The sequence below is a fragment of the Gymnodraco acuticeps genome, unplaced genomic scaffold (assembly GCF_902827175.1).
Source record: "Gymnodraco acuticeps unplaced genomic scaffold, fGymAcu1.1, whole genome shotgun sequence".
In the NCBI taxonomy this organism is placed as follows: domain Eukaryota; kingdom Metazoa; phylum Chordata; class Actinopteri; order Perciformes; family Bathydraconidae; genus Gymnodraco; species Gymnodraco acuticeps.
The window spans coordinates 27,575-47,734 of NW_022990562.1; the positions used below are offsets into that span (position 1 = coordinate 27,575).

The 20,160-nt window shown below is 39.1% G+C and overlaps 1 protein-coding gene and 1 long non-coding RNA gene across 3 annotated transcripts in view; one reads left to right on the plus strand and one right to left on the minus strand.

The window, feature by feature from the left end:
* The window catches only part of LOC117553668, a 33,872-nt gene extending 17,916 nt beyond the window's left edge, over positions 1-15,956 (plus strand). The window contains exon 3 of the long non-coding RNA XR_004570179.1: positions 15,902-15,956. This is a non-coding gene — a long non-coding RNA (uncharacterized LOC117553668). The remainder of the gene's footprint in view (positions 1-15,901) is intronic.
* Positions 1-20,160, minus strand: part of LOC117553666 (NKAP family protein CG6066-like) — a 58,091-nt gene that overhangs the window by 16,129 nt on the left and 21,802 nt on the right. The gene's annotated exons all lie outside the window — the stretch shown is intronic.

The following is a 20,160-nucleotide window of genomic DNA, read 5'->3' on the forward strand; positions in this document are numbered from 1 at the left end:
CATCCGAGAAATGACATTTTCCTCCCTTCTTTTAAACCCCACCTTCCTTCTGTGAAGTTAAAACTTCTTTGCAGCAATGTTGAGCGCATCATCAAATGAGGGAAACTGGATTCACCTGTCATACACTGATATTTATTGAGAGACAGACAATTACACACGGCCGGGAGATCATCCTAGTTTCACACTGTCCTTGTGCTCCACCAAGGTAATCTCTGCCCCAAAAGACACAAAACATCTAACCAACACGAGGAGAGGCGGGCTCCCAGAAAGCCCGCGTATACCTAATTAGTAGCAGATGTGAGACAATGGTCTACTTGTCTCAAAGAGATCCAGACAAGCCTCAACCTACACAGGGGTCTTTGACTGACTACAAGCAGATGTTTGCAGTATCACAGATTCTATAAAACAATAAGAAACTCTATAAACAGATCAGATGAAAATATTCTCTTACAGATTCACCCTTTTATCAATCTATTGATAACCAATTAACATTAGTCTAAGAATATTTCAGTCAATACTTAAAATCAATAGGCGTCCTCAGAGTTGGGTGGGCTCAGATACATTCATTACATTAAAAATAGAACAAGATTGAAAAAACACTTCAATCACCATGATTGAACACAGTCAATCATAATAAAAATCATCTCTCTTCAGTGCTTGGCATCTTTTGGCAAAAGGCACAATAATAAACACATGAAATACAACAATATTATAGCAAAATATATCTTTCAAAAATAAGATCTTTTATCATTTATCACTCAGTTAATCTCATTCATCAAACACAAATTCTAAATCATCTTACATCTCAAAGATTTACTTTAAGGCAATTACTTATTAAAAACACAATTAGAATTTAGGATTTATAATAAATCCAATTGAGGTATAAATCAGAATCATGAGAGATCCAGCTAAGGTTCCTAGTTAAGGTATACATTCACAGTGATGAATCGATCAATCTGTAATCTGTAAAGTTACAGTGTCCTCAATCTTTAACATTACTTTGCGTTTACTTCATTACGCTTTATTCAAGAGTAAAGCATGATATGTAATTAATTACATTACTTCAACTATCAATCATTATGTCATTTCAAAATCTGAAGGGAAAACTAAACAATTCTCAAAATGTTTAACAATCTGAAGAATCAAACATTTTATTGTATAACGACCTGAAAAGGAAAAAATCAAAACATCTGTTCTTTATTCAGAGCATCAACTGAGATCAATATCAAAACATCTGTTCTTTATTCAGAGCATCAACTGAGATCAATATCAAGACATCTGTTCTTTATTCAGAGCATCAACTGAGATCAATATCAAAACATCTGTTCTTACCTGGTAATGATTAAGGATAGTAACATTGTCTGTTATAATATTAGAAATATCTTATTGTTCAATACCTTATAAATCTGAAAATATCAATTAATTAGTTTAGTGTGAAAGTGTAATCTGATAAAATATATTTATCACCACTATTTAACACATATCTGTTCATTGGGAATACAAAAACAATCATTAATTGTACATCTGTAATCATCTGGTCATTCAATTCAAATGTTATCTTTGTACGAGAGCTAGAAGACATGTTGTCCTCCTCTCTTTATGACACAGAATGTCTGGTGTGTAAAGGCATCCTGATACTGTAGATTAGCACTGAGGTGCTGATTGGCTCAAAACTCTTCTTCATCAGAGCGCCATAACTCAATTATCTGTAGATTAGCACTGAGGTGCTGATTGGCTCAAAACTCTTCTTCATCAGAGCGCCATAACTCAATTATCTGTAGATTAGCACTGAGGTGCTGATTGGCTCAAAACTCTTCTTCATCAGAGCGCCATATCTCAATCCCCCCCAATTGCTCTGCTTTTGTGGCTCAATTCAGTGAGCACTGTATGATCTCCCAGTGAAACAGAGGCTCATCTGCCTGCATTCCTTCTGCTATCTGCTTGAGAGCACCTGCCTATTCCAAGTGGCACATCCAGATGCCCCCCCCCTGTGATGGGAGAGGTTATGAAAACATCTGCTCCTCCAAGAAACATAGAAACCTTGTATGAAGCCATCGCTCGTCCTGCGAGCGAAAATGAAGAAGCATCCCATCTCATCAGAAAGTTGAAGATTAGAATCCTCTCATCTCGAACGACCTCCTTGCCCGTGGATAAGTTGCTCTCTGCAGCCGCAGAGTGTGATCCTCTCTCTCTGACCCTTGGCCTTCAGAGCTGTCCTAGTTATTGGGTTAACACTTGATAGGGATGTTTTCCTGAGTGCAGACAACTCAAGGTAATGGATTAGCACATTATCATTCAATTACAAAAATAGGATAGGCCCCCTCAGAATGATTTGGGAGCCTTCCTGAGACATGCACATTATAAATGTAAGGTTCGTGTTAGTCATTTAACATGCAAGAATCATATACTCATCAGTCCAAAGCAGATAAATGTTATTTGAAGTTAAATGTGAGCTAGTCCCTGTGGAATAACCCTTTCTCAATGATTCTAGATGTTATATTAATTCACCATTTACCGTTTGATCAAGGATTAGTTTATCAGAAGTACATTTCCTCTTCCATAAAACATAGGTTTGAGAAATGAATGTTCCAATATGAAATCAATTTCTCAATTTCTCAATATAATTTGACTCTTCCCTCCCTTTTCTTACATATTGTCACATATGAAATAATAACTTAGGAGTCTATCTAAGCATGGTATTGTCTATATAAGCTATTAATCGAGAAAACTCAGAGTGAGTATGCAACTCGCAAATATCTCTCCTCCTTCCTATCCCTCTTTACTCACTTTCCCATCTCTTTCTCTCTTATTTCTGTTAGATATGAAGGAAAAACATACAAGTCCATGTAAGCATCTGAGTTACCACCGTTACCAAACGGTGTGCCGCGGCACACTGGTGTGCCGTGAGGCAAGTCCGGGTGTGCCGTGGGATTTTGTGACAACCATACATTATTTTTTCAATATACAACTACACAAAAATAATCATTTATTTTTTTTAATTTACTATATCAGTACTTTGTAGGTTTATGTACGTAATCTGCGCGACTTGCGCGTCCACATCTCCACGTGCAGTGCTGCATAAACATGGCTGAGTCAGCGATAACTATCGAGGGGTGGAGGTATGCCCATTATTTTATATCACGCAGTCTATTCTTCTTCTCTGTCTTCCGGTTGTTGCCTGTATTAAATGACAAATACACACTACCGCCATGGATTTGATATGAACGAGGCGGCAGTTAGCAGCTAGCGGCTAGCTAGTAATGATCTAGTGATATCGGTAATATTAACTCCATTTAATACAACATTTACGGTACAAGATTCAATCATACAGCCCATGTAGTATGACAATGAATTACAGCAAACATGTGCAATATATCCATTATTACAGCTCCGTGGGATGGCAGTAAGACGATATGGATCCGTTCCCATTGTGCATCCATGGGTAAAGAGAAACGCAACTCCCTCATACAGCATCTCTGTAAACTACGTGTATTCACTGAATTCCACTCTCTGCCTTTAACGCTCGTTGTAGCTCCAAAAGCTCCAGCCAGAGCCTGGCTCCAGCACCCTCCCTGTGAGCACAGTGTGCTCTGATTGGTCGGGACACGTAACAAAACGTGCCGGGCTGCGCGGTCCCGTGGATTAGATGCGCGTTCATAATGCAGAGGGAAATAACTCTCAGAATAACGTTATTAGCAAATGTTTTACAACTTGAGGAACGAATGTTTTTTAATAAGGGCTATACAAGTGTTCATACTGGGTAGTTTATTTAGTTAAAAAAATTATCCAACGAGTTACAGACCACTCTTTCCCCATGTAAGTCAATGGGAAAAGTGTTTTCGGGCCTGGCAACCAAACCGGAAGTGTAGTACCGCCGTTTGGCCAGCACGAATATTTTCATCTGAGTCCGGCGCACTACCTGGGGGCTTGACTACCGCCGCCTGCTGGTAAGGAAAGTTATTGCCACTCACGCATGCGCAGTTTGTACGTGCTCGGCGAGGAAAGTAACGAGTAAAGTACCGAGTTACTTTATGTAGATAGTAACGAAGTAGTGTAATATATTACATTTTTTTTAAGTAATACATTTATAATTTGTAGTTCCGGACCATGGACAATGCAGCTTCCTTGCATTGACAGTTGTCTGTGCTGAATTTCTGCTGAGTTTCTTTTGCCTCATTTTCTATTTTGTGACCTGTCTGGTGTAAATGAGTGTGTTGCTGGTTTGATGAAGCCTAATTTGATAAAGTTTCAAATTAATTTCGGAAATATTTCGTAATATAGTTGTCTTTGTCACATTTTATTTGGCATTAGTAAATAATTATGCACATTTACAGATACTTTACATGATATGAGTGATAACACGTGTTATAAGGGCTATCTTTTCACAATAGGTGTGCCTTGAGATTTTTTACTTGTCCTTTGGTGTGCCTTGGGCACAACAAAGTTTGGGAACCACTGGCATAAATGATAGTGGGCGTCTGAGGGTGTCATTACTGAGAAATGTCAAAGAAATTCAAAACCTTACATTTTAAAACAGGTTTGCATTCCTCCACTTAAGGTGACGTTATCATTGGAAACAATAAACCGAACTATTTTGATGTAGAATTTATAAATTGAATCGTTAGAGCAGAACAAAATGGTTGTATTGTAGCCTGAGTTCCGTGCAGCCCTAGTTTCAACAGGTGTAAACATGGTCCATATAATGTGAATACATGCAGAAGTAGACAGTAAGAGGCCCCTGACATCGTATTTGTTAAAATAGTAGGGGCTCTTCACTCTGCATAGCAGTATGAATAGCCTTAAAAAAACAAACAACCCACTCCGTGGTAACGAGAGTCATATTTCTGACCCATATGCCCTAAGTGAAGCCGTTAGTCTCATCTAACTGACCCAAGGGTTGGTGCTGGTGTGACAGTTCCAAGTGTTCCAGCTTCCAGTTCATGGCTCGGTGGGGGGGAGCAGACCCACGTGAGACAGTGTCAATGGCTGTATTGTTCAGTGTGAGGAGCGTCATTCTCTCTGGGAGCAGGAAATGGTGTCCATTCTCGGACCAAACCATTAATGTCATGTAGAGCAGCCATAGCATCTCTGTGACTGCACTCAGCCGGACTGTAGCAGGGTAGAACTGGGTGACTCTTAGTGAAGCTGTCCAACGCCATTAGACAAAATGGAACCACGTGCTAACAAAAAGGACACAGGGTCATAAATGTCTCTCTTTACCATTAGCCTAATCATGTGGAATGTTGAGTTAATTTAAATAATTACTTATGGGTTGAAATCAAATTAACATTAACATTAGAACCAAAGTCAGTTAACAAATTTGACTTGCACAGATCAGTAATCAATACACCATTTTTTTTTTTAGCTCCGTGATGAAAACGATAACAGGCAGGGATGCAAACTTGTCATCAATAAAATATTATTGGGGTATGGACAGGGTTGCTAACTTTGGGTACCTGGCTGGAGTGAGATTTTGATATCATGGGTTTAATTACACACATGCGCACGAAGTGACTGCTATCGTGTCCGTAGCGGGACCTTAGCATATATTTAGGATATATATATATATAATATATATATACAAATACACAATATTGGACACAGACTATAAAGGGCACACAGTTTCATTAAATAATGAAAGTCAAACACATGTTTGTTTCCACTGTTTTATTGTGTGCCTGTCGCGATAAGCAACTTATTGACTTATCGGCTCCCGAGTATTTGCGATATTTGCGTTGGGTAATCTATGGTAGGGCTAACCCATACAGTGGTGGGGCTCAAATCAGTATTTGAAATGTAATTACATACACGCTATATCGCCCCCTTGTCAGTGAAACGCCACGCGTGAGGTTTAGAATATTTCCCTGTCTCAATCCAAATTGAACTGTATGAAATTAAAATAAAATAAAAACATTTGTCTTGTAGTAAATAAAAAGCGACCTGGAGCCAATCCTGCCATTTCCTCACAAGTGAAAGAGTTCACATGCTGAAAACCCAACCCCCGCAGGGGGTCTGGGGGGATTCTCCCCCAGGAGATTTTTGAAATACTAACATAAAATACACATTCTCTCTTTTAGAGGAAAAAATAAATCCATCTATAACTACGCGACATATTTAAATGAAGCTGAAACTGCTGCTCCTCCCATAGGGAAGAGGCTGTGTGAATTACTTCGAATTACTTTGATATTACCCCATTGTTCTTTGTGTCAAAATGGAAGGTTTCTGGCTAACGTTAGCTTAGGTACTCAGATCTTGTTCTTGAGTACAAGTAGAAGTACCAGAGTGTAGGAATACTAAGTTACAGTAAAAGTACTGCATTCAAAATGTTACTCAAGTAAAAGTATAAAAGTATTGTCATCAAAATATAGTGAAAATAGCGACAGTAAAAGTAGTCGTTGTGCAGATTGGTTTATTTCAGAATAATATATATGATATGTTTTTGAATGATTGATCATGAAAGTGTTCTCAAAGCTGGTAAAGGTGCAGCTAGTTTAAATGACTTTGTATACTGCAGGGTAGCTGGTGGATTTACTCCAGGTGGAACTAAAATCTGATTCAACACTTGGTTATATTTCACATCATTCATCCACATCTGTGAAGTAACTAAAGGTATTAAATACATGTAGTGGAGTAAAAGTACACCATGTACCACTGAACTGTAGTGGAGTAGAAAAATAAAGCAGCAAAACATTTTAGATACTCAAATAAAGTACCAGTATCTCAAAATTGTGCCCAAGTATAGGACTTGTTAAGTTTATGAACTTAGTTACTTTACACCAGTGGCTATACAGATAGAAAGACTAAGCCTTGCACAGAGGCAAGAAAAGACATTTTAAAAATGCTCAAAAGTTCTGCCAAAAAAAAACTGACTGCTGAAATTAGATCTTCCTTTGTGCTGTGGTCATAAAACCCCAAATGGGTCGCGCCGTGGTCTGCTTCAGATTATCTTCTCCTTCCAGAGGTCACGCCTGTCTCTGACCCCGTGTCTTGCGTTTTATTTTATTTTCTTCTTCTGCAGCACCAAGCAGAGTATAGAAAAGGATGTTGAACTATATTTAAAACTGTAATTGAACTTCAACTCATATCCATTATCTGATTCCAGTGGCCAGTTGGAAACAGATAATGACAAAGTTTTCATTTTGCATCAATCGTGCAAAAAGGTTCAATCACCATTATGTCTGAGTCTTGTCTTATCTGCTTTGTTTCGGAATGTGTTCAATACATTAGGTTATTTTATTTTCATTATTACCATACAATACATAGATTAAGAATAAATGAAACAAATAATATAACATTGACCTATTTGAGCAGACAGATGACCCGCAGTGATGCCTCTGAGGTTCCCGGGTGTAAAACAGAGGCTTTTTTGCTATTTATTTTCCTTTTGCGGAAATTTAGATTCATTTTACCTTGGCTGTGGACTGATTCATTTTATTAGTTGTTACAAAAACATGCACAAGACGGCAGGTATACAAACAAACACGAAACAATTATACAAACAAACATGAACCCGCAACAAATATCAGGTGACAGCTAAACTCATCCAGTTTAATTTTAATCCGAATTAGGGAAACTTCAGTGGGGGTAGGGAAATATCAGTACTTATTTTTACTTATTGTTTTTTTTTTTTTTTTTTTTTTTAATTATTTTTTTTTTTAAACAAAATCCAATTCAATAATCCGTAAGTTTATTAAACACAGTGTGAATGTAATATTCTGCCACCACCCTTCCCATTTAATAGCTCAATTTAGTTCTTGAGCTTATGGTGTGATTAACAGAAAATACAAGTCTGTGTTGTTAAACATTCCTCGTGTGCCGTTCACCACAGGGGGGAGGGGAATTCTGTTGATGAGCAATAAACTACCTTATTCTCAATCAAAACCACTATGCAAATGTAGTGGTAAAACTGCTCGACCGACCGAGAGCAGAGATATTAATTAATTTAATTAATTCTAAGAACGGAATCTGCTGAAGAGTAATAACCACATTATTCTCAATCAACAACCACTATGCTAATTTAGTGGTGCTCTGCCCTCCCCGATCCGGAGAGCAGAGACTTTTAATAAATTCAGTACCCTTTATTTTAACAACAGCCAAATTCAACAACCCCTCAGTTTATGAAACACAGCGTGACGTAATATTTCGTATCACGTTTCCCGTTAATAAGAGTTCTGTTTAGTTCCAAAACTCATAATGGTGCGATTTAAGAAGATACGACACTGTGCTTTGTTTATCCCCGTGTGTGCTGCTCCCCACAGGGGGGGGGGGGGGGGGGGGGGGAGGGGAATTACCCACACCCTGCACCCCACAGCAGCAACAGGAACATTTCGAGGCGAGTTGATTTAACTAGTTAAACCGTTGAAATCTCCAGAATTCGGCGATTCGTTTCAGTACAAATCTTTACATTGCTTTTAAACCGAAGTTCCACATTACTGATGCCCTCTTTAAGGTCTCTCCGAATGTTTGCCGTGCACACACACAGAGGAAACCAAAAATATTGCATCTATCTGTTCCACAGGTAATTTTATACCGTCAATCACAGAGTCTGGCGAGGCAATGTCAAAATATAGATTTGAAATTACACTCACCAGCTCGACGATTTGTTGGTAACTGTTCGCGACGCCAATTGTGAAGTTAAAACTTCTTTGCAGCAATGTTGAGCGCATCATCAAATGAGGGAAACTGGATTCACCTGTCATACACTGATATTTATTGAGAGACAGACAATTACACACGGCCGGGAGATCATCCTAGTTTCACACTGTCCTTGTGCTCCACCAAGGTAATCTCTGCCCCAAAAGACACAAAACATCTCACCAACACGAGGAGAGGCGGGCTCCCAGAAAGCCCGCGTATACCTAATTAGTAGCAGATGTGAGACAATGGTCTACTTGTCTCAAAGAGATCCAGACAAGCCTCAACCTACACAGGGGTCTTTGACTGACTACAAGCAGATGTTTGCAGTATCACAGATTCTATAAAACAATAAGAAACTCTATAAACAGATCAGATGGAAATATTCTCTTACACCTTCCATCCCCCACATACCTTTGAATGTGATAAAGATGTCTTCCTGTATCACTAAGGTCCCAATGATCTTGCCATGTTGTTTGTGCATATTTCTGAATGAATGTTTGAACCTCCGCTTTGCTGAGTGGAACTTCTATGTCTATGTTCATACTTCTGAGTGTTTGTTTGGCCAGAATATCCACCTGTTCATTTCCCTCCACACCAACATGAGCAGGAACCCAGATGAAACGAGTTGCTATGCCTTTGATTTGCATTTTATATAAAATTAGAAATATTTCATTTATGATGTCCATTCTAGATGAAGATCTGCCTGATCGTATACTCGATAATGCTGAAAAGCTGTCAGATGCAATTACACTGTTATGTATTTCTTTCTCCTCTATCCATTTCAATGACAACACCAATGCCAACAACTCTGTGGTGTATACTGACACATGGTCTGTTACCCTTTTCTTTCTATGTGTATTACTCACTGGGATATATACTGCTGCGCAGTGGCGGATTTAGGATTGTAGGAGATCCGGGGCTTAGCCCAGGAGTTGTTGGGGGGGGGGGGGGGGGGTGCAGGGGTACAGTGCTATTTTTTATAAGTTGGGGGTGGACCGAACATCCTTAGGGGGTTCGTCGCCTCCTCTCGGGGGGTCCGGGGGCATGGTCCCCCGGGAAGATTTTTTTTTAAATATTGAAGTTGAAAGCATCAATCTGGTACACTTTGAGAGCAACATTAACCCTACCTTAATAACACCTTAAAGCGGACAAAAGGCACTGGAGAACACTCATTAACACCCTGAAGCAAACTAATGCCTTAACTCACTCAAACAGTCGTTTACTTATTAAGGTGAAACGAATGTGCGTAGAGTTTTAAAGGATGCGGATAGTCTCACCTTGATTCTGGAGTTCGGGACTAAGTCTCGAGTAGGGGAGTCGAGAAAGGCTTCTCAATTCTTAAATTTCCCCTCCTCGACTCCCCTCCTCGACTCCCCTCCTCGAGACTTAGTCCCGCCCACAGGAGATGCGAGCGGAGGACCGAGGAGGGGAACCGAGGAGAGAGGAGGGGAAGCAGCAGACGTTTAAAGAAATGAGAACTCCTCTCCTCTGAGCGGTCATTTTAAAGCGACGTCTGTTCATTATTACGTGGCAACAGCTGCATCAGCTGTCGAGTGTTTTGTCATAGCGCCGTATTTTATAATCTCTGTTAGATCAGCTGAACATTGTTCTCCCACACATTTACTTTGAATTCATTGAGAGTGCGGTATAATCATAGACTGTATATATAAATGGACGTAGGGTCCGTGACGTCACCCATAGAATTCTGCAGAGTTGCCGAGAAGCCCTTAGTAGGCGGAGTCGGCCACGAACGGCTCGACAGTGACGTCAGAGTTCAACTCCCGCCTGCTCCAGCCTGCTCCAAATAAGGGCAAAGAGGCGGAGCCGAGGCGGGACCTGCTGCCACTGAGCTGGAAGCTCCAGAGCTAGCTGAAGCTACCAAGCTAAGCTAACATGCTCCCTATCTGCACACTTGATTGATTGATTGATTGATTGATTGAAAAGTTTATTAACAGCTTGTATATTGGGTACAGTACAGTACAGCTCAAAACATACAATTGTTAAGGGGATGCAGACCAGAGAAAGACTTTCGTCTTGTTTACATCAGGGTCCCCCATTTACAATTCATCATGTCATTTAAGACATATAAGACATATTTAACATACAGATGGCTTATTTACAATTTACATACAGGTTGTTTTTTACATACAGATTGCTTATTTACAATTTTCATTTTAGATTTCGTTCTAATACATCCTAACCGGACATTTAAGACATACCAAGTCTACAGATATACAGTTAGTAACAGAGTCTAAAATGCGAGTATATACATAGATGGGGGGGGGAAGCTGTCCATTGACCGACAGGTTGAGATTTGTACCATTACCGGGGCCAGTTTTGCAATGCTCTCCCCCGAAGGTGCTCTTTAAGAGAGGTTTTGAAGGTAAGTATAGTTTTACTTTCCTTTACAGTTGTGGGAAGAGCGTTCCACCTTGATGTGGCATCATTGCGAAACGTGTATTCCCCCTTTTTTGTGCCAAATCTGGGTTTCACATGATTTGTGGAGCTCCCTCTGGCGTTATGATCATGGTATTCCTTGACCTTTGGGAAGAATTTTGACATGTACATGGGTACCATAGAGGTGTAGTGGATCTTGTAGACCAGGCCCATTGCAAGTAGCTGTACTCTGTCGTCTACTCTAAGCCATCCTAGGTTGTCAAAGTGGGCAGAGGTGAGGTGGGTTCTAGATGAAAGGTCAAGCAGTAGTCTGACCAGTTTATTTTGCGATGTTTGAAGTTTTATTTTTAGCGCCTTGGAGGTTCTATGGTACCATGACGTGCAAGCATAGTCATAGTACCCTTGAATGAGTGCTCCTGCCAGAGTTTTCAGGGTGTTTTTGTTTACCAGAGAGGAGATCCGGTATAGGAATCTAGTTCTTTGATTGACTTTTTTTATTACATTGGATACCATTTTGTCACAGGAGAGGTTTGCCTCAAGAATAGATCCTAGGTATGTAATTTCCTTCTTACTTGTGACAATAATGTCGCCCACTGCAACTGAGAAGTCGTCGGATTTGTTGAGATTATGTTTCGAACCGAAGAGAATGGACTCTGTTTTACCCAGGTGTAATGATAATTACACCTGGCCGTCGCATTTTACGTTTCTAAGGTAAGCGGACATGAAACTATTCAGCAAAACTATAAATAATAATCTAATTTATTGAGTTTTTAGCATAATACTTCAGAATCTTAAAATCCCTTAACATTTGTATGCAATTGTGCTAAATTCAACACTGGAATCAAGCAAATATTAATATGTTTGCATGACATTAGTTATTTATATTTTGATATCACTTAATTATATGTTTAATACATTTAAGTCAAGCTAAGGTACATGTGATGGTAGCTAGTTAGTGCTGTTACCTGTGAGCTCCTCCAAACAGCATGATAACCAGACTGTATCATTAAATCTAAGTACCAGTTATAGATCCTTGACTTTAGACAAACAATTCAAAAGACAAAATGTATTTAAAGACCAATCTTTATTTGAATGTGCCTCTTAACCTGAGATATTAGTTATACAGTAATAGTATTGACAATCTAAAAAAACTGAGCAACTCAACAGTCAACTTTATATTTCTTATTGTCTAAAACAGGGGTTCTCAAAGTGCGGCCCGCGGGCCAATGGCGGCCCTCGGAAATGTTTCTGGCGGCCCGAGATAGTTAATGTGCCACGCTGAAATGCATGCGTTATATTTTAATCCTCCATGGTTCGTATCTAGTAAGAATTATAATTGAATTTAAGAATGGTAAAACTGCACCCCCTGGGTTGTCATTCCTAAATTATGAATGACAGCTTAAGAAAAGTTTGCTAGACTACTGGTTGCATGGCAACTAGGCATCTCGCGAGTTGCGGTTAAGCGGAACATCTGTTGTAAGTTATCAGAATCAGAAACGGGAGTTAGCTAGCGATTTTAGCTAGTCATTGTCTGAAGATAACCCAACTTTGTGTCCTCTGCAAGTTCTTAATGTATACTGTATGTATAATTGGTTAGTACAATAAAGAAAGGATTTGTTTTGGAATTATTTTGTGTTCCGTTTTTTCTTGGGCAGCCCTCAATCCAATATTGGGTACCTAAATTGGCCCTCACTCATCAAAACTTTGAGAACCCATGGTCTAAAGCATTTATTATTTTCATTTTCCCCCTCTCATATTCAGTGTGGACGGATTGAGACAGCCTGGTGTCCAGAGGGCTGCAGAGACTTCAGGGAGAAACCTCTGTGTGATGGACGTCCTGTCTGTTGGTTTGGATAGGACTGAGGGTCTTTCCTCAGCGAGGAGGACCAGGCCTGATGGAGGAGCCCATGCTGGGCAAAGCTGATACCAACTGCACAGGCCTAGTCTGTCACTTTATTTGACTAAATGTGTTCATTTATACATTTAATAGGTTTACACCTTCTGTCCATATGTGCTTTTTATTTAAAAAATGTTGACTAAGTTTTGATTCACATTTCAATAAATTGTATTTGTATTTGTATCCTTTCGTCCATTATTCTTACTGAAAATGTTAGATTACACATTCAAATCTGACTGAAGATTGGCCCCATTTATTTGTGACGTTGCAAACTCTGCGGTACAAGGCACAGGTGATGTGAAGCTCATAAAGTGAGACAAATAGAAATAATCAGCTGATGGAGTGTAGATGTGGAAATAGCTGCATTCGATCAGTTGACTGTTTTTACAATAAAAGTAGTTTCTTAGTGAATGTCCTGTACGCTGGTACACGTTGATGGTCTTAAAATCTCATAACATTAGCTTTTAATGTTACTCTTGGATGTTCTTCTTGACCCTCAGAGAAGGAGAACATGTCCTGTCTTTCAGTCATGTCCTTTCCTAACAAAAATGACAGGAAACATAAAACATATTATTGAAGAACAAGTGTGTTATTTATGAAAGCGGTGTGTTTGTGTGTTTAGGGGCTGTAGATATAATTATTTTTGTAATTGTAATGTTTTTATTTTATTTCAACAGAGCTACAAAGACAATCAGATTATGAATGAACAGTATGAAGTTCATCAACATTGAAATATATGTTATTATCAAAATAATATGTAACTGTTATCAAAACGTAGTGCAACTGTAGAAGCTTGCTCTGTTGTCTCACTGAAAGAATCACTTTTACCACGTTTTTACAGACAATATTGAGAGATAAATAGTAGCAGTTCTCACTATGTGTTAAATATCTTTGCCTTCAATACATTAAATTAGAAAACTGACAAAGTCATATTGCTAAATATGTAAAATGTAACTTTTTGCATGGAAAAACCCCTCAACTTAACTGATATGTAGGTGATCTAGTATTTAGTATTGTTTAATGGAATGTATATCAGTGTATTCAAGTCAATACTTCATTCATTTAAACCAATATCTTTCTTGATTCTTTGTACAGTATGAAAAAAGAGTCTTTGTACCTGTGCTGAAGTTCACTGCTGTCAGGAGTCCAGTTCTGTCTCTCACTCTCTGGTCCAGCCTGTCTGCATCACCTGGACACCTTAAACAAACAGATATATATGTAAAGTACCATGTGTACAAACAATATAACTGATTCTCTTCTGTTGAACATGTTGGATTGTGTATTGTCCGAGTCAGGGTCCTTTTTATTTTCCTGTAACTTTGGAAGTTGTGTTACCAATGCTTACTGTTTATTTGATACCCATTTGGTAATGCAATTAATAAAAACAACAAGGTTTGGGTTCGTTCTTCAGATGACTGTGACGTTAACGTTTAAGCTCAATAATGAACTCCAGCTCAACCAACCATATTGTAATATCTAAGTAATCATCTTGAAATATGACATTAATAATTGTAATATACACACATCTTATTGTGAGGTTGATTTCACATACACTACTTCGACATTAGCTTGTCTACATACTTGAACATAGCCCATTTAAATTAACCTTAGCGATGCATACAGTTCCTACCTACATATTTATTTTTGCATTAGACAGGACTGAAGTTGTTGAATTTGACTGGGGGGGGCAGTTATTTTCTGAGGGGGGCCCAATAAATGCAGGACGAAAAAGACAAAGACAGTATGAAGTAATTGCGCATAAGAAACAATGCATACAGTTATTCTTTCAGTACATATTTGAAATGTACATTGAAATTGATCATGTTGTTGATAGTGCTACAGATGCGCTGCGAATAAAATTAGACTCTGTTGCTCCTTTGAAAAAGAAGAAAATAAAACAACATAGATTAGCTCCATGGCATAATGCCGAAACCCGCAAAATAAAGCAAAAGTCGAGACAACTTGAAAGGATATGGCGTTCCACTAAACTTGAAGAATCTCGTTTAATTTGGCATATTACTCTCAATGAATATAAGAAAGCACTGCGTAAAGCGAGAGCAGCCTACTACTCTTCATTAATAGATGAGAATAAGAATAATGCAAGATTTCTTTTCAGCACTGTAGCCAGGCTGACAGAAAGCCACAGCTCGATTGAGCCTTCTATTCCCATAGCACTCAGTAGTAATGATTTTATGTGCTTTTTTAACGATAAAATTGTTACTCTTAGAAACAAAATTAATGACCTCTTGTCTTTGACCAGTATAGTGTTATCAACAGCTCCCGGAAACGTAAGTTCTAATATTACACTAGATAGTAAACTAGAATGCTTTTCAGCCATAAACCTCGAACAATTAAATTCAATGATTCTCTCTTCTAAACCATCAACGTGTATGTTAGACCCAATTCCAACTAAGCTGTTGAAGGAAGTTTTTCCATTAATTAGCACTTATTTATTAAATATTATGAATATGTCTTTATTATCAGGCTATGTTCCACAATCATTCAAAGTAGCAGTGATAAAACCGCTTCTTAAAAAGCATAACCTCGATCCAGAGGTTTTAGCCAATTATAGACTTATTTCCAATCTTCCGTTGCTCTCAAAAATTCTTGAGAAAGTGGTCGCAAAACAGTTGTGTGATTACTTAAAAAACAATGATTTATTTGAAGATTTTCAGTCTGGCTTTAGAACACATCATAGCACAGAGACAGCTCTGGTTAAAGTCACAAATGACATTCTAATAGCCTCTGACAAGGGACTTGTCTCTATTCTTGTTTTGCTCGATCTCAGTGCTGCATTTGATACTATCGACCATGATATCTTATTGCAAAGACTAGAGCACTTAGTTGGCATACAGGGAACTGCTTTAGACTGGTTTAGGTCCTATCTATCTGAACGCTCTCAGTTTGTACGTGTCAATGATGAATCTTCCACGCAAACCAAAGTTAGCCATGGAGTGCCACAGGGCTCAGTGCTCGGACCTATTTTGTTCACATTATATATGCTTCCGTTAGGCAATATCATAAGAAATCATTCTGTACATTTTCATTGTTATGCGGATGATACTCAACTATATTTATCAATCAAGCCTGATGAAATTAATCATCTAAATAAAATTCAAGACTACCTTAAGGACTTAAAAACGTGGATGACCTTAAACTTTTTGATGTTAAACACGACCAAAACTGAAGTTATTGTACTTGGCCCGAAGAATCTACGAAACAAATTATCTAAGGATATACTAACTATGGATGGCATTAATTTGGCCTCCAGTGAGACTGTAAGGAATCTTGGTGTTATATTTGATCAGGATTTATCCTTTAACGCCCACATAAAATCAATTTCAAGGACCGCCTACTTCCATCTACGTAACATTGCAAAAATCAGGCATATCTTGCCTCAAAACGATGCAGAGAAACTAGTCCATGCATTTGTTACTTCAAGGCTGGATTATTGTAACTCTTTATTATCAGGGTGTAACAAGAAGTCAGTCAAGTCGCTTCAGCTGATTCAAAATGCTGCGGCTCGTGTACTAACCAGAGTTAGGAAAAGAGACCACATTACTCCTGTTCTGGCTGCCTATAGAACACAGGATAGAATTTACAATTCTTCTTCTCGCCTACAAAGCCCTTAATGGGCAGGCGCCATCTTACCTTAAATAACTCATTATACCCTACTGTCCTACTACATTACATTACATTACATTGCATTTAGCTGACGCTTTTATCCAAAGCGACTTACAATAAGTACATTCGACCAGGAAGACACAACCTTGAAGAAAACAGAATCATATAAGTATATCAGGTTTCATAGAGCCAAACATTTCAAGTGCTACTCAACTGGCTTTAGGTAATCCAGTCCTTTATTAGTATAAAAGTGCTTCGTTAATCGTTCTAACGCTCGAAGTGGAGTCGAAAGAGATGAGTTTTCAGTTTGCGCCGGAAGATGTGCAAGCTATCTGCCGTCCTGATGTCAATGGGGAGCTCATTCCACCATCTTGGAGCCAGGACAGCAAACCCACGTGTTTTCGCCGATGGGAACTTGGGTCCCCCTCGCAGCGAGGGCGCAACGAGTCGTTTGGCTGATGCAGAGCGTAGTGCACGCGCTGGGGTGTACGGTTTAACCATGTCCTGGATGTAGGAAGGGCCAGATCCATTCGCAGCACGGTAAGCAAGTACCAGTGTCTTGAAGTGGATTCTAGCAGTTACCGGAAGCCAGTGAAGGGAGCGGAGGAGCGGAGTGGTGTGGGAGAATTTAGGAAGGTTGAAAACCAGACGAGCCGCTGCATTCTGGATGAGCTGCAGAGGTCGGATGGGGCATTGCGTTCCAAGAATGCAGGGTTGTTGGTTGTTCCTAGAGTCTCTAAAAGTACAATGGGAGCCAGAGCCTTTTCTTATCAAGCTCCACATTTGTGGAATCAGCTTCCAGTTTGTGTTCGGGCGGGCAGACACCCTATCCGTTTTTAAGAGTGCGCTTAAGACCTTCCTTTTTGATAAAGCTTATAGTTAGGGCTGATTAGATTCAGCCCCTAGTTTTGCTGATATAGGCTTAGTTTGTCGGGGGACATCTTACTTCTTCCTTCTCTCTGTCTATACCTGTGTACTCTCATGTTCCGATTAACCCAGCTTCCCCAAATGTCTTTCTTTTTGGTGTCTATATACGCCGGGATCCGGAGTCATGGATGATCCTGCGCTCCTCTGTCCTGGATCGCGAGCCCTGGATCTTGAGTCGTGGCTGTGGTCCTGGATCATAGGTCCTGGATGGATATCCTCGTGGATTCATCTTCCTATTATACACACATGCATTTCCAAACATTTGGACTACCTATGTTGCAAATGTATTATCTTTTGAATTTACACACGGCATCTATTGCACGTCTGTCCATCCTGGGAGAGGGATCCCTCCTCTGTTGCTCTCCTTGAGGTTTCTCCCATTTTTCCCTTTAAACTGTGGGTTTTCTTCGGAAGTTTTTCCTTGTACGATGTGAGGGTCTAAGGACAGAGGGTGTCGTATTGTCATACTGATATTCTGTACAAACTGTAAAGTCCACTGAGACAAATGTAACATTTGTGATATTGGGCTATATAAATAAACATTGATTGATTGATTGATTGATTTTAGAGATCAATATTTTAAAATCTGGGATGGTTTATTGGGAAAAGAACACCGACGGCTATACAGGTTGTCAAATGTTAAGAAGCCCTGAGACACAGTTTTGTGAAAATGTTGCTTAACAGGTTCATGTTTAAACAGATCTAATACATTTGAACTGTTTAAATATATATCCTGAAATGTTCATGTTATTTAGGGGTGATAGAAGCGAAGGAATTGTTTTATTTTTTTTTAATTAAGGTTATTTTTTTGCCCCTAGTGGCTAAAACTGCATATCACACTGAGACTCTTCTGGAAACTATTTCTATATTTAACGAATTTTTTTTTTTTTTTTAACCAGATCTAATAGCTGTTAAAGGTGGGGTAGGTAATTTTGGAGAAACCAGCTAGAATGCGCTAGAATTTGAAAATACACAGCCGGAAAAAATCTGCCACTTCCTTACAGAGCCCCTCCTCCAACACACACGAACGCGCACATGACCAATGAGGGCACGAGAGAAGTTTGTGCACAGATGGAAGGCTGACAGGCAGGTAGGCCATCCAGTTATTTTAGCCGGGCCAGCTCAGATGATTGGTCGTGCTTTTTACAGCGCCACGGCTTCCACAGATGACATTTTGTAATGGATATTTTGTCAAAGCACTTCAGATATTCATTGCTATCGGGATGTTAAGAGCACTCCATGAAATATAACAAAAAGTGTATCTCGAGCCAGTTTCTCAAACTTACCTACCCCACCTTTAAGTGTTCATATATATATATATATATATATATATATATATATCAAGACTGAATCTAACTAGATGTTCTCTAGAGGGCAATACTGCACAATCACTGTGAGTTTAAGTGTCTACTGGATTTATGTGTATGCGTAATGGATCAGGGTTTTTTTTTAACTGTAATGGCTTGAAATCGCCTACAGTATGTTCTGGGTGACCTTTTAAATTTAACCAGATCTTTATTTTGCTACCCTTTTCCTGTTTTTTAGGAGTGCTAGAAGCGAAGGAATTTTAAAATGAAGGTAATTGTTTTGCCCCTAGAGGCTAGACTCTAGCCTAAAAAAAACTATACTATTACTACTACTACTACTATTACTATACTATACTAACGATACTCTAGCCCAGGGTTGGCCAACCAGTCAGAGGTTAAGAGCCACATTTTTTCTATGTTACTGCAAAGAGCCACATCAAACACACTGATACCGCTTGTTTCAGTTTTTTGTTTTCTGGAGACAAGATTTCAACCACGTCACTGATGCATTTTTGTGGCATTGGCAGGGCCGCCTTAATGCACGGGCTGACCTGGGCTGAAGCCCAGGGGCCTACGGAGATCAGGGGCCTATCATGAGCCAATTTTTTTTTTTTTTCGGATGTTTTTAATTTTTTTTTAAATAAACAAGTCTTGGCTTTCAGAATATTAAACTTTTATTTCCAAAATCACACGATAAATACATTTTTGAAGCTTGTAAAGGGAAGAAGACACTCTGCTGTTCTGCTGTTCCCCTCCCTCCGCTGAAATTATGAATGTAAGGCGTATAGTAATCTTAGATAACACGGCAGGGTCCGTGACAGTTTGTTTTCATCTGGTTTCAAATAAACAAAGTCTTGGCTTTCAGAATATTAAACTTGTTTCGGCAAATTCAGATGATAAATACAACTTTGAAGCTTCGGCATAATACTAACAGCAGGCATGACAACAGCCGGTGTTTCTCGTGAGTGTTTTCCCCGGGAAACAAACACAATACACACAAACGCAAAAATACACAAACACACACACACACACACACTTGTGAGCTTCCCCCAGACCAGTAATCCAAACGAAAATATCTTCCCTCCGTAGTATTTTGATAATTTGCTCCGCTAATCAATCAGATCGATGGATTCCAGAGATTTTTCTCAAAAATGATGACTCCGAAACAGTCAGTGGGCACCACCTAACAGCCAATCAGAATGAGAATATGTTTCACATGTGATTTATTGAAATTGCGAGTGATTGAGTGACAGATGAAGGTTGTTTAGGAGAAAAAGTTTGAGAAGAAAAAGTTTGAGAGTGGCACTCGGAAAAGGAAATTATTGAGGGAAAAGTAGTTTTGAGACAAGCAGCTATTACAAAAAATGCCGA